General features: G+C 43.7%; 1 protein-coding gene across 4 annotated transcripts in view; it reads right to left on the bottom strand.

Annotated features, from left to right (window-relative positions):
- Positions 1 to 8,836, bottom strand: part of LOC134397855 (popeye domain-containing protein 3) — a 69,336-nt gene extending 60,500 nt beyond the window's left edge. For 2 of the 4 annotated variants that reach the window (XR_010025385.1, XM_063124842.1), the window contains exon 1: positions 8,752 to 8,836. The gene's annotated coding sequence lies outside the window, so the exon portion shown is untranslated. Of the gene's footprint in view, positions 1 to 8,588; positions 8,626 to 8,751 lie in introns of those variants that run through there. The other 2 variants (XM_063124844.1, XM_063124841.1) reach the window with 2 other exon arrangements.
- Positions 8,837 to 16,082: the final 7,246 nt, after the last annotated feature.

Genomic DNA, 16,082 nt, shown 5'->3' with positions numbered 1-16,082 from the left:
AATGCTTGCTTAATCACATTTGGTGTCTAGTGGCTATGAACAACTGCATACAACAGGTTTGGCATGTTTGAATGTACTGACAAAACTGAAAACTCTGAGTTTTACTGCTGACTAGAAAGAGGAGTATGTTGTTAGCTGTAATATTGATGCTGGTTCACAAACCAGCACCATCTGATTGGGTACTTGCTTTCACACCTCTTGCCCGGTTGCCAATAAGCAATTACAGTGCCTTGCATAAGTATTCACCCTCACCCCACTTTGACCTGTCCACATTTTGTTGTTTTACAACCTAGAATTAAAATGGAGTTAATTGGCATGTTTACCATTTGATTTACACAACATGCTTAACACTTTGAGTGTGCAAAATGTTTTTATTGTGGCACAAAAGTTAAGTAAATAGAAACAAACTGGCATTTTTTGGTTCCTGCATTTTGGAAAGCTGTTGTCAGCTTTGGAACATCACAGCTTCTTACAACATAATGGATGCACTGTATTTTAGAAACCTCTTCACAGAATTCTAAAGGATACAGAACAACTGTATGCTGTCCATTACTTATTTATTTTTAAATTTTGATCTGCCAACCTTAACAGATTTTGTTGTATTGGTAGCCTTGTAAATAAATTCACAGAAGACCCCATGCATAATCGTTTCACTTGTTTTGGGCATAAAATAAACAAAGAACTAACTTTTATCACGGTTCCATGCCAGGTCACCTGGAGGCACAAGGCATCACAAGAAACTAGGCTAGTGACTGCAAATCTGCTGTAGTGTTCGAAAGCCTATACTTCAAAAGACTTCAGGTTTCCCTAGCAAAGTTATTTAAACATAGGTATAACAAAATGAGACGTCTCAAAAGCATTCTTTACAACATCAATATTATAATTAACTGGCCTGCTAATCCTAAATATTTGTACCTGTGTATTTGCCTATAATTATGACATAACATCTAAGAGCAATCCAGTGCCATCATTACAAATTCTGCACTAGGAAAAGGTGGATGCTACTGCAACCTACCGTATTTCTTCGATTGTAAGACGCCATCGATTGTAAGATGCACACTAATTTCAGTACCACCAACAGAAAAAAACAACCCTAAGACACACCCGCGATTCTAAGACACACCCCGTTTTTAGAGATGTTTATATGGGGGGGGGAGTGCATCTTAGAATTGAAGAAATACGGTATATGAATTATTAGCCATACATTTACTTAATTTGGATAGTTCAGCCTGCTTTTGCTAGGCATGGCAAGTGAAATGGAGGTGTGCAAGTCCGTAAATCTTTTTTTAATCAGTCTTCCAAGATTTCACCAAGAGCTGCCTACTTTAAAGTTTACTTTCCAAAGGCAAGAGGGGCCAGAGCCATGTTTTTCTTTTCTTTTCTTTTCTTTTCTTTTCAGGAACCTCAAGCTCACAGGATTCTGAATTCAGAGTCTAGTGCCAAATTCTATGATTTCCCTACACTTGCACAGAATTCCAATATACACACAAATCCTACCCAGGGTTTGTTTAGCTGCACTGATACCCAATACCAGCACTTCATTTGTTTTGGACTGCCAAGTTCAGAAGTGGGGGCATGGTCAATGCTTATCCTACATACACAGAGGGGTGGGGTGGGTGGGTGGAAATAATTCAGCCCTGAAAACATTGCATTCTTTCTAACACTGTCAGGGTGCTGCACCTTCAGCTGAGTCTGCATCTGCAAGATCCTTGACCAGCACTGCTCCCCTGAAGCTCCACTGTAGAGAGGAGTAATAGGAAAACCTGTTTAGTCAACTCTCTACACACTAACAAAGGCACCCATTGTCTCCATTATTAAATGGATGAGTTCTAGTACTCTATGATGAAGGAGGTGCATATCCATCAAGAACAATGGAAAATTTAAAAGGAATATAAGAGGGTAATCCTGGATTTTATGTACCTTCAAAATTAAACATCTTTAATGTCAGCTTTCCCCAACATGGTGCTCTGTAGATGCTTTGGACTATAACTCCCAGCATTCCTGACCATTGGGAAATGATGGAAATTGGAGTCTGAAACATCTAGAGGGGACCAGGTTGGGGAAGGCTGGTTTATGTGATACATCCTACTCATTATTACTAGTGATAACTCAATTTCCTCAGTGGCTAAGCAGCACCCACGTTTCTCAATAATGCCTATTCGCCATTTCCCATGTGGTGTTCCTATACACAAGAGTGTTTGTATCACAAATATGAAATGGGGAAAGCAACCTCCCAAAGGCTAGTACAAGTGGGGTCCCAAGTCAGTTTGGGGCTTCTTTGCTTCTCTTTCCCATGTTCATTCTTGCTCATTGAGGCACAAGGTTTCAGCTCTTTGGTCATGTTTAGAAAGAAAACGGTCCCAGAGCTCCTACTATTCCCCAGCTAGCCATGCTGGCTGAGAAATACTGGGAGTTGTAGAATTATTTTCTGTCTAAACATGCATAGGATTGCATCCTTAGTCTCTCAGGAAGGGGCAACTGAAATGTCTTTAGTCCCCCCACTGAAATATAGGGGCAAAGAGCACCCACTCACCTTGCTCTGTCTCAGTTCTGCATGATAGTGACACCATCCATAAAGTACTTATTTGAAAAGAACCCAGATGAAGACCTGTTTTTATATGCACCATTGTCACATAAGCGAGCAACAGCCCAACCTTAATTTTGTTTGGGCCCTTTCATACAAGTTCTCCAAGGGTCAGACTTGCCCTATATTAAGCCAAATAGATGACATTTCCGCACTCCCCAAAACTATAAGCAAGTCAACTCACACCCAATCAAGATATTGGCAAGAATTCTAGAATGCCAGATTTCCCTAGTGACATCTTTATGACATTACCTGGTGGCTGTGAAATTCAATCTTACAAGAGCTCTCTAAATAAAATGCTAGCATATAGAATGAATGCAAGGTTTGGTGTACACAACGCTAGAAAGAACAGCTGACTTCATAAACTACTGTATTTCATCTAGAGGGAAATCAACATTTTCTCACCTCCACATATTGTTGTTTTATATAACAATTTACTATATAAACATCTTTTATATATATATAAAAATATATTAGAGGATGTACTGCATTTCAGTTAAGTGGATGCATTTCCAATATCTTGCATCTACTGGTATCTTTATGATGAATATCACCTTCTTTTGCCAAGATACAGCAAATACTGATAATTAAGGACACACTTGAATTGAGAGCCTTAGAATTAACTATCTGGGAAGTCCCATAGCAAACATGGGCTGTATCCTATTCGACATTACTGCTAGTGTAAATTGCATTGTGCTAGCATAAGCAACCTCTAGTCTAGCACAATGTGGACTTTCCTTGGGTCTGCTCTTTGTTGCAAAGAGCATCATCAGACATGGGGGCGGGGGATCATGTTTCCCTACTGTCACTATAGCCTCCTGCTGCTGTCCCACAATAGTGAGGATTTTTTTACACAGAGAAAGAAAGCGGAAGCAGCAATGACCACGTGGCCCATTCAGTGGGCATTTTTATTGCATTGCTTTTCCTTCCTACAGCTAGAAATGGCAGCAAGTTTTGCTTTAAAAAAATAAGTCAGATTTACCAGGGTTTATTTCGTGGCGGGAAAAAGACCAGAAGGGGTGGGAGAGGCATGGGAGGTGGATGGTGTCGTCAAAAAGATGTGCAAAAAAACCGTGAGTGGGAAGTAATGAGTGTTGGATAAAATGCTTGTCTGATGACACCCTTAGTGTCATGTTCCATGACATTTAGAAGCCTACACAGAGTAGTCGAAGATCCTGGGAACTGAACAGTACTAATACAGAAGAATGTTACATTCAAGAAGCATCATGAACTCAAACAAAACTTTATTTGGAGTGAGAGATTAAAAACACACACAGGAACAAGACGGGGGGAAACCCAGATGCACAAACGCAGTATAGCTGTTTTAAGATTATAATAATGTATATGTTATAGCACCACTGGCATTATTATAACATTGACAACTTGCATGATTCATCCTAGAATGATTTTTTTTCTTGGAAACATTGCTGACCATTCTCTAGAACAGTCTTCCCCAAACTGATGACCTCCAGATGTTTTGGACTACAACCCCGGCATTCCGGACCATTGGCCATTCTGCCTCAGGATAATTGGAGTTGAACTCCAAAACTTCTGAAGGGCACCAGGTTGGGGAAGACAGCTCTAGAAAGTAGCAGTGGAGTCTGTGGGGAGTGTCTTTAGCAGTGGAAGGAGAAATCAGTATGCTGGATCAGGTTTGAGCTTCTAGAGGAGCCTGGACTACTCACTTTATTCACATTGTTATCAGCCACTTTTTACATCAGCTAACAATACAACTTTTGTATGTCTTGAATTTTGAACTACAGAAAAGTGCTTTTGGAATTGCATACTTGTCCTTGAACTGTACATTTTGTGCATGGTTGCACATTTTTAAAAAGCCCTAACAGCATCTGAGAACAGGTCTTCCATTTCTTATAAATCTGGTGATTGAGCAGTGATAAGGCCTGGGCACCAGGTCTACCAAGACAGGTAGACCGAGCCTTAGAAATTTGTATACTATGCCTACCCCTCCATTGTTTCTCATTGGGCAGAACTCAAGTCAATTATTTTCCACTCGCAGCTGAAACCCTCAGGTCTTTCCATGGCTCCCTTCACCCCTGTATTGATTCTTCTTCTCTAGGGCAACACACAATAGATGCATCTACATGAGAAAACACTAACCTCTGTGGAGCTGCATGGCACACTGTCTTAACACTAAGGCCAACACTAAAAGAGAGTTGGGAAGAGGTTCCACTTGGGCCTCCTGCAAGAACTAAAATTGGCACTCCTAAAGCTCTCTCTCTCTCTGCATTCCCTCTCCTTGGATGCCAATGCTGAGTGTCCAGTCAGTAAAACAGGGATCTGCAGTAAAGCAGGGATCAAATCTTCTATTACCTGGCTTACAACTTTCTGACTGATGATGAACTGTACTTACCCTTTTGTATTTAAAGATCAGTTCCCACCTAATGATAAACTAGGCAAAACTATTCAGAGAATTTGGTTGTTAAAGGTTGTTGTAGCATTGGTGGCCTGTGCTCCCAGACGATACAGCAGTTATGTGTGGAAACCATGCAGAATCAAGTACAGAGGATACAAACTTTGAACCAAAGAAGTTAGTTTCAAATGAAAAGAATAAAGATGTGGCATGTGAAAAGAAAAACAGGATCACAGAATTTGCAATTTAGACTTGGTACATCAAATATATCATTTCCCTGTCAAGATAGTACAAAGCTTTACAATGGCTCCATTCAGACACCATGCTACAACATAGTTTAGTGCAGGGGTGGGCCAAAAGTAGACCACCAGATGTTTTAGTTTTCAACTCCTAGCATTCCCGACCATTGGCAATACTGGCAGGGGATTCTGAGAGTTGAAGACCGAAACATCTGTAGATCTACCTTCTTCCCATAAGAACATAAGAAGTGCCATGCTGGATCAGATCAATGGTCCATCTAGTCCAGCACTCTGTTAGTGCAATGTGGATAAGCCTGGGCTCACATGCTACCCCCACCCCCACCTCATGTTCCCTCTGCTTGTAGCCAGAAGGAGACTTCTGGAAACGTTTGCTTCTGGTTTTGCTTAATCACTGTTGGTTATTTTGTCTGAACCACCAAACTGATTATCTTGAACTATGGTTTATTTCACCCTTCTTGAACTGGATGGTCTCCAAATGTTTTGGACTACAACTCCCATCAACAAAATATCTGGAGGGCATCCGGTTAGGTAAGGCTGTTTTATTACTTACAAGCCAAAATGAAATGATAAATTTCTCATATATTTTAAGGGAAAATATTATAAAATGTTTAAGTATTGCTGAGTGATGCTTTTTAACTGTATGAATATTGAATAGGAACCATTTCATAGGAAGTGCTTCTGTCAAATGCGGTGGAAGACTGAAAAAAGAGGGAGCCCAAGAACCACAGCAGCATGTGTACAATAAGCTTTTGCTACTGAATCTCTGATTCTTGCTGCTGGTAGATTGGGATAGAACTAGCATCATTCAGGCTTTTCTTAGGTATGTATGCATCATCATCACTATCCCACCACCAGTGTGCATGGCACTTTATGAAGGAGGAAAGGACAGTCCTTGCTCCAGGGGAGTTACAATCCAAAATTTGATTTGGGGTGGATAACAGAGAAAGCAAAGTGGAAAGAACACATGATTATTTTTGCTCTTAAAGTTTTTGGGACAAGCTTCTTAATCCTACTATAATTAAGCCCAAGTTAGAATACACACAATTCTGAGTGTTTAGTTATGTAGAACCATCATATCAATTGACATACTTAATAAAGTATGCCTTTTAACAACAACAACAACAACATCCCAATCAAATAACCGCCTTCCTGACAAATATGAATTTGTTTAGGTTACAATCCAGGCGTAGACAATGTGCGGCCAATGGTCTGCAGGCAGCCTATGCCGCTCCCGGCAATTTAAAAAAAACTTGTACCCAAATAGAGCACCAAAATGGCCACATTTAGCTTGTAAACCAGTGATATTGCTTTTTTCCTGGGGGGTGGGGTGCAGCCCATGGGGACCTAGGAGCAAAAGTTGCCCCCAGATCACCTGAAGTTGCCCAGTTCGTTATACATCCTTACCTGGAACTAAGCCCCACTGAACTCAACGGGAATTACTTCTAAGTAGATATGCATAGAATTGCACTCTCAGACTATTTAGAACTTCAGAACTACATTTTGTACTTTTTACTCAATTCACCTCTCCATTATGTGCTTGCATCCTACCAGGTTCACAAAAGCCTAACTCCAGAACATTTTTGGTTGTCAATATTCAAATCTGAAGAAAACAGTTTGATCATATATAGAGTACATTTCACCAGACTCAACACATCCTGGAACAGGGGTCAACATTTCTAGGGAGGTGTAAGCTTTTGCAACCATGAATATTCTTCTGTCTTCCTTTAAGAGCCGTACATGAACAACGTAGAAGATAACTCTGGGTTCAAGAGATGGGCATTGATACCCCACTTTCCTCTACTCTGTCTCAGCCTTGGCCTCCTACCCTACATTTCTTATTTTAAATGTTGTTTTTATTGTTGTTGTTGTTATTATTATTATTATTATTACTACTACTACTGTACTGCCCATAGCCGAAGCTCTCTGGCCAGTATATCCTGCCTTTCTTCCATACATGTGTTTCACAAGTGGCCCTCCCATACAGGCAATGACCAGACCAGACCTCCCTAGCTTCAGCAAGGTAGCTGCATCATATACTTTCATATGCATACTACCTAGAAGGACATCCCCATTCAACTCAGTGGGGCTTACTTCTGAGTAAACATACATAAAACTGGACTGGAAGCGAGACTTACCAAGGACAGGACTTATTAACACCTTAAACCCTAAGGCTTATTATGGCATAAGCTTTTGTAGACTAGAGCCCATAAAAGGTTATGAAATAATAAACGGGTACATCTTTTAAAGTCCTATAAGACTCTTTTCTGTTCTTACTGCAACCTCTTACGGCAGCTACCTCTCCGAAAGCTGTTAAGAAAAGTGTGTAAGAAAGAACTGAAGTTTGGATTTTGGATTGGGCAGATGCCCACAAAAACTTGCAGGATATACAATTGCATATAGAACCTTGGTGGTGTGCATCTATAATTTGGGGTGGTTGAAAGGCTGTTTTGGAGTGCAGGAACCCCCGGGGCACTCAATTGTAATTGCAGGGTTCATGTGACCAAACTGGGAACTAACCTCAGCCCTTTGACTTTCAGCATGCACAAAGCGACTTTTCCTTCCCATCTTTTTCGAGGAGGGAAGGTTCACTTCCTGCGACATTTGAGCTCCCGCATCGTTCATTTTAGAAAATTAAAACCTGCAAGGGCTGGAGAAATTCAAGGTGCTGCAAAGCTAACTGAAATGCTGATCATGACACCTACATATCTGAATTATCTCCCCCTAACCAGCCACAACTTACCAGTTAAAACCTTAAATACCTGTGAACCACCCAGAAAACTTCGGCTATAGGGCAGTATAGAAATATAATAAATGAGCATATCAAAGCAATGTTTGTTCCGTGTTAATACCCCCTCCTCCTCTAAATAAACACACCCATTCCACTAGACTTGGACTGAATTCTCCGTATTCCACTGCACAACTGCGGGAGAAACAAACTCCACCGTCCTGCGTGGCTACCAGTCCCGTTTAGCAGCAGGCGGAAGGAGCCGCTCAGAGCGGTTTACCCACAGCGCCCACCCACCCACCGCCACTCGCTCGCCCAATACCTTCTTCTGACTCCGATGTAGGGAACGGGGCGAACTGGCGTGCAAAAATAACGCGTGCACACAGACCGGATAGATTCCCGAGTCTGGGAAGTGGAGTGGAGGAAGAATAGGACGGCAGGGCACGGCAGGGGCTTCAAGACCCAAAGCGTGTGAAGGAAGGCTTCTTGGGCACGTCAAGAGAGCTTTTCCTTCGGCGCGCAAGGCTATAACCTCGCTTAGGGGTCAAGGGGGCTGCCAGGTTCAGAGGGCACGGCTTCCAGGGAGGCTTGTCGTCCCCCACCCCCGCTTTTAATTTTTTTTAAAAAGCCTCATTGCTCTGGGCCGACCGGCGAATCTTCATAGGGACAGGAGGTCGAGGGCGGCGTCAGAACGCGCGCCCCGGGCGTCGCTTGCCCGCCCTTGCGAAGTGACAGGACCAGCGGCACCGGAAAAAGGGACCCGCCTCGCCTTTCCCTCCCTCGTGGGGAATCCCTCCGCCCCTTCCCTTACCTTCGCGTCTTTCCTTGCTCCAAGTTTGCCCGCCAAATGCTGGGAAGGCGCCCCCGCTCCCCTGCCGCGCTGTCCGCCGCCGCTGCTGAGGCGGGCAGCCGGGCTTTGACTAAAATAGGCAGCAAGTGAGCCGCCACGAGGCAAGCCGCGGGCGGCGCCAGCTTCGGGGTCAGCCGCGGAGCGGGGTGGGGGACAGAAGAGCGACCCTCAGCGCGCAGGCGCTGCCCCACAACTTCTGCCACCGCCACCAAGGAGTGACTTCGACGGTCCCTTCCCAGGACGCGGGAGTGCTGTGCCGCTGCCGCTTCCCAAGCAGCGCCTGCGTCGCCCGAAGCAGGATTTGCACTCTGCCAGGAGGCCATGCTAGCTGGCAGTGCCACATGATCGATGTCCTAACCAGAGCGCGCGGTTGTGGGGGTGAAATAAAGCTGGCGCCTTTCAGCTCAGTGGCTCTTCTCGGGAATTGCTGTGAAGTGATGATACAGGAGTACCTCTGGACATGTGCAGAATATTTCCCCCCTCAATTATCAATAACCAGAGCCGATGCCAGACTATTTTGCGCCCTTGGCAAGGCGAGCTACTTGCATCCCCCCCCCATTTTTTATTTTTGTTTTTTTGGCAAAGTTCGATTCAGCTGTTCAAGAAGAGTTTCTGAACTATTATATTTTCCTTTTATTATGTTTTTTCTTAAAACATAATATCGGGTTTCAGGCCTGGTTTTGGAACGGAAACTGCCTTGGTCGCCCTGTGGGATGACCTCTGTCGGGAGAGAGACAGGGGAGTGCGACCCTGTTGATTCTCCTGGACCTCTCAGCGGCCTTTGATACCATCGACCATGGTATCCCTCTGGATAGGTTGTCTGAGCTGGGAGTTGGAGGTACTGCATTGCTGTGGTTCCGCTCCTACTTGGATGGCCGATTCCAGAAGGTGGTGCTGGGGGATTATTGCTCTGTGCCGTGGCTCCTAAGCCATGGGGTTCCGCAGGGCTCTATTTTATCCCCTATGCTGTTTAACATATACATGAAGCCGCTGGGGGAGGTTATCCGGAGATGTGGACTGAGGTGTCATCAATATGCGGATGATACCCAGCTCTACCTTTCCTTTTCATCAAACCCAGGTGAGGCAGTGACTGTTCTGAACCAGTGCCTGGGCACGGTAATGGACTGGATGAGGGCTAACAAACTGAGACTCAATCCAGACAAGACGGAGGTACTGTTAGCGGGTGGTTCATTTGTCTGGCAAGGTGATGTTTGCCCTGTCCTGGACGGGGTTGCACTCTCCCTAAAGGATTGGGTCCGTAGTTTGGGGGTGCTCTTGGATCCAGAACTGTCACTTGAGGCACAGGTGAACTCAGTGGCAAAGAGCACCTTTTATCAGCTTAGGCTGATATACCAACTGCGCCCTTATCTGGACAGTGATAGCCTAGCTACAGTTATCCATGCTCTGATAACCTCTCGTTTGGATTACTGCAATGCGTTATACGTGGGGCTGCCTTTGAAAACGGTCCAGAAGCTTCAGCTGGTACAAAACAGGGCAGCCCGTTTACTAACAGGGACTGGCTGGCGAGATCACATTACGCCAGTCCTTTTACAACTTCATTGGCTGCCAGTCCAGGTCCGGGCCCAATTCAAAGTGCTGGTATTGACATTTAAAGCCCTAAACGGTTTGGGGCCAGGTTATTTGAAGGAACGCCTCCTCCCATATGTACCTACCCGGACCTTAAGATCATCTACAGGGGCCCTTCTCCGTGAGCCCCTGCCAAAGGAAGTGAGGCAGGTGGCTACTAGGGGGAGGGCTTTCTCAGCTGTGGCACCCCGGTTGTGGAATGAGCTCCCCAGAGAGGTCCGCCTGGTGCCTACACTGTACTCCTTTCGTTGCCAGCTGAAGACCTTTTTATTCACTCAGTATTTTAACACTTAATTTTAACTTAAATTTAAATTATACTGTTTTAACTCTGTATTTGAACCTTATATCAATTTTGCTGCGTGGTTTTATCCTGGTTGTGCTTTTTATATTGTATTTTGTATTTGTGTTTTTAACTTGTTGGTTGTTTTATGATGGTTTTAATTTTTGTGAACCGCCCAGAGAGCTTCGGCTATTGGGCGGTATAAAAATGTAATAAATAAATAAAAATAAAATAAATAAAACATCTATTTTGTATAAAACTGTGATCCTTAATGGGCAGTACTACACCCCTCTGAGGTCTGTGCCCTAGGCAGCTGCCTAGTTGGCCTAATGGTAGCGTAGGCCCTGTCAATAACCACAGGTTGCTGCACAAATCTGGTATTACTGGGTTTCCATGACAAGATAGTATCTTCTTTGCCCATGTAAAGATGCGCTGTTTGATGTCTAGTTTTTTTCCTTTTGCTTCTTTTATGTCTCTCAAAGTTTCCCCTTATTTTAGGCTTCTAACTTTTTTAACATGAATTCGCAGGTAGAGTCCAGTTTATTTTGCTTTTGTAGAGCACCAAATCTATTTTACACAAAAACACAGGTTTTAAAACCAAGCACTATAGTTCTCTTCAGACATACTTCAGAGAGGTAAGGGAATTGATTAGTTTTCATGCTGCCTGCCTCTGCACCTTCCTTTTGTGGTGATACTTTGATCTTGCAGTGTGCAAAAGAGGCACCTGTCATTGGCTGCTGCTAGACCTCTTCAGTTCCTTTCACTCTTTTCAGATAGAGGAATTAAAAAGAGCCTTCATTTTGTAAAGATGTACTGTCAGCTGTATCTGAGAAAGGATTTCCACAAGAATTCATTTTTAAATCACGTTGAAGTCTCAACAAAAGTTAACTCTTCAGAGTTTGGGGCACATTAGGGCCTAGGTGAATGTTCTGAACATAAAAAGAGCCATGCTGGATCAGACAAAAGTCCTGTTTAGGCCAGCATTCTGCTACAAAAGGAAATTTTAAAGGCACAATTACAAACAATTACAAAAAAAAAAGATAGAAGACAACAGAAGAAACCAATGTGGCTCCACAAAAAGCTTAGAGATGGCCTGAAAACAACAACCAAAAAGGATACATATAGGAAGCAGAAGGACGACCAGGCTATAAAAGAAGGGTACAGACAGCACAGAAGTGCCGAAATGGCATCAGGAAGGCTAAAGCTGAGAATGAGCTGAGATTAGTGAGGGATGCTAAAAGCAATAAAAAGGCTTTCTTCAGATACGTGAATAGTAAAAGACACGAAAGAAATGGTGGTTTAACTGCTTAATGAGGATGGCAAATTGATAACAGATGACAAAGAAAAGGCCGAAGTGCTCAATTCCTACTTTGACTCAGTCTTCTCCCAAAAGCGGGTCTATGACCCCACTGGAAAAAATGAAGTACAAGCTGAAGGGGCAGGATTGTAGTTTGAGATTGATAAACAAATGGTCAAGGAACACCTTATTTCTTTGAATGAGTTCAGATCTCCAGGGCCTGATGAACTGTATCCTAGGCCTTTGCTAGACCATGGGTTAGCCCGGGGTGAACCCCGGGCTCGCCCCTGTGCGTCCAAATGATGCACAGGGGATCCCTCCTTTGCCCCGGGGTAACAGGCTCCAGTTGTAGCCTGGTATTTCCTGCAGCCTCGGGCTGAGCTCGAGACCGCGAGCATGTAGACCATTCCGCCGCTTTTCCCGGCTACCGCAATTACTCCGAGTAGCTGGGAAAAGCGGTGGACGGGGCACAGTGCTCCTCAGGAGCGCTGTGCCTGTTGGGGCAGGGGGAGAGATCGCGGCCAGGGGGGAAGATTGCGGCCAGGGGTGGAAATCAGGGCGGGGGGGGAGCGTTGACATAATTTTTTTAAAAAAAAAAATACCATTGCCACTCGAGAGTTCCTGTGCAGCAGCCCCTTTAAACAACAACAACAAAAATGGCGGATGCAATGGGGCTTTCCTGCAGCCTGTCACGTCTGACGTCTGGAAAGGAGCAACGGCCCGCGCTACTTGTACCACGGACTCGCCCCTCCTCCTGCACGGATTCCCAGGTATGTCTAGCAAAGGCCCTAGAGTAATGAAGGCAGTAGCAGAAGAACTCTCAGAACCACTGTCTATTATCTTTGTGAAATCATGGAAGCTGGGTGAGGTGCCAGACGACTGGAGGAGGGTTAATGCTGTACCTATCTTCAAAAAGGGCAAAAAGGAGGAACCTGGGAAATACAGACCAGTCAGTCTGATGTCCATCCCTGGGGAAAAATTGGGAGTAGATTATAAAGAAATCAACCTGTAAGCACCTTGAAAACAATGCAGTGATTACTAGAAGCCAGCCAGCATAGATTTGTCAAGAACAAATCCTGTTAGACTGATTTCATTTTTTGATTGGATAACCTCCCTTGTGGACTGTGGGAATACTGTGGACTTAATATGTCTTGCCTTCAACAAAGCTTTTTTGTGCACCGCCCAGAGAGCTTCGGCTATTGGGCGGTATAAAAATGAAATAAATAAAGCTTTTGACAAAGTCGCCATAATATTCTGATGAACAAACTTGCTAAAAGTGGGCTAGATGGAACAACTACCATATTTCTTCGATTGTAAGACGCCATCAATTGTAAGACGCACACTAATTTCAGTACCACCAACAGAAAAAAAAAAAAACCTAAGACACACCCGCGATTCTAAGACGCACCCCATTTTTAGAGAAGTTTATATGGGGGGAAAAGTGTGTCTTAGAATCGAAGAAATAGGGTATTAGGTGGATTCACAGTTGGCTACAGAATCGGACTCAAAGGGTACCTATCAACGGTAACTTCTCAAACTGGGAGGAGATAACGAGTGGGATACCGCAGGGCTCAGTCCTGGGCCCAGTGCTCTTCAACATTTTTATTAATGATGTGGATGAGGAGGTGCAGGGAACACTTATTAGATTTGCAGATGACACAAAATTTGGTGGGATAGCTAATACCCTGGAAGACAAACAAACTTCAAAGTGATCTTGATAGTCTGGAGTGCTGGGCTGAAGACAACAGAATGAAATTTAATAGGGATAAATGCGAAGTTCTACATCTAGGAAAAATAAACCAAATGTGCAGTTACAAGATGGGGAGATACTTGGCTCAGCAATACTACAAACAAGAAGGATCATGGAATTGTAGATCACAAGCTGAATATGAGCCAGCAGTGTGATGTGGTTGCAAGAAAAAGCAAATGCTATTTTGGGCTGCATTAATAGAAGCATAGCTTCCAAATCGCATGAGGTACTGGTTCCGCTCTATTTGGCACTGGTTAGGCCTCATCATGAGTATTGCATCCAGTTCTGGGCACCAGACTTCAAGAAGGATGCAGACAAGCTGGAACGTGTTCAGAAGAGGGCAATGAGGATGATCAAGGGTCTGGAAACAAAGCCCTATGAGGAGAGACTGAAAGAACTGGGCATGTTTAGCCTGGAGAAGAGAAGATTGAGGGAGATATGATAGCGCTCTTCAAATACTTGAAAGGTTGTCACAGGCAGGATCTACACTACTGCTTATAACGGTTTATAATGGTTATGACAACTGTTCAGGCCCAGGACACATTACATATACCATTTTCATAACGTTTTTAAAGTGTTATATCCTGCTTGGTGTAGATCAGGCCCCAGAGGAGGGCCAGGATCTCTTCTCGATCCTCCCAGAGTTCAGGACACGGAATAATGTACTCAAGTTACAGGAAGCCAGATTCCAGCTGGATGTCAGGAAAAACTTCCTGGCTGTTAGAGCAGTATGACAATGGAACCAGTTACCTAGGGAGATCGTGGGATCTCTTACACCAGAGGCATTGAAGATGCATCTGGACAGCCATCTGTCAGGGATGCTTTAAGGTGGATTCCTGCATTGAGCAGGGGGTTGGACTCGATGGCCTTATAGGCCCCTTCCAACTCTACTAGTCTTATGATTTTTAGAGTGGCCACCCAGATGCTTGTAAAAAGTCCACAAACTGGAAGTAGTATAAAGACATCATGACTAGTAGCCATTGATAGCCTTATCCTCCATGAATTTGTCTAATCCCCTTTAAAAGCCATCTGGATTAGTGGCCATCACTACATCTTGTGGTAGCGAATTCCATAGTCTCATTGTGCATTGCATGAAGAAGCACTTCCTTTACTTACCTTGAATCAGCTACATTAGATGATCCTGGGTTCTAGTATTCTGAGAGAGGAAAAGATCTTCCCTCTATCCACTTTTCCCACCCCATGCATCATTTTATCAACCTTTCTCATATTCTTTCTTGTTGCCTTTTTTTAGAATTAAAGAGCCCCAGATGTTTTAGTCTTTTCTCGTTAGGAAGGTATTCCAGTCCCCTCATCATTTTAATTGCCATTTTCTGTAGATTCTACAATATGCATTTCGAGATGTGGCGACTAGTATTTCACATGTGGCTGACCAGACCATATATTTATATAAAGGCATTCTACTACCAGCAATTTTATTTTTGATCCCTTGTTAGTTGTCCAAGAGTCTATTCATTCCCTCATATGGAACAGAAGGTTCAATCATCTTACAAAAACTTTATTATATTTCCTAAACTGCCATTTAATGAAAGGCTCTGCTTGGGGAATTAGGCACTGGAAACCTGTAAGCACCCCTTTCTTTCCATGTCCCAAAATGTTTGCCTCATAAGAAGTATTAATGAAAATGGTGCCAGGTGGTAGAGATCATTGTCCTTTATCATAAAATGGCTTAAAACAGTAATTATCATATTTTGATCCCACCCACAGAAGTAATGTGGCTTCAAAGACCTTTCCCATTTTGCAGTTTGACCCTGACTAAAAAAGATTTCCCCCCCCCCCAGCGTACAGTACATTGGCTGGCAGTGGCTCTCCAGATTTCAGGCAGGGGTCTTTACCTAGCCCTACCTGGAGATGCCTGGGATTGAACCTGGGCCCTTCTGCATGCAAAGCAGATACTGAACAACATGGAGATTTTCTCCTGCATGGCAAATAGCTTCATCCCACTTACCTGTTTCCCTTGAATTATCCCCTACAGCACTAAGCTGTCGCCGTTGCTGTTGTTGCTACCGGGCTGTTAGATCCTTTGCATACCAGGAAATGGGTTTAAGGGGGGAAATGTAAAAAAAATTATAACAAATCAATGGATGACCCAATCCAATTCAAATTTGGTATGCTTAAAGCTCTCCTTAATATCTATTACTGTGCCAATCTTTAAAGCTTACGCAGTTGTAAGTATTTAATTTTTCTTCAAATCCTGCTCCTGCGCCCCAGTGGCCGCTCGTAAAACAACAAATGATATGCTCGAAAACTAGTAGCAAAATACGGCGAGGTTTTTGCCTTTGAAGCACAAATTAAAGCAGGAGGCATGGGAGTACTTCACAATAAAAACAGATTATAAGCTGGAAAACTTTGGAGCCCTT

This window comes from Elgaria multicarinata, chromosome 4 (assembly GCF_023053635.1).
Source record: "Elgaria multicarinata webbii isolate HBS135686 ecotype San Diego chromosome 4, rElgMul1.1.pri, whole genome shotgun sequence".
NCBI classification, from domain to species: Eukaryota; Metazoa; Chordata; class Lepidosauria; order Squamata; family Anguidae; genus Elgaria; species Elgaria multicarinata.
This window is presented reverse-complemented; position numbering and strand designations above follow the sequence as displayed.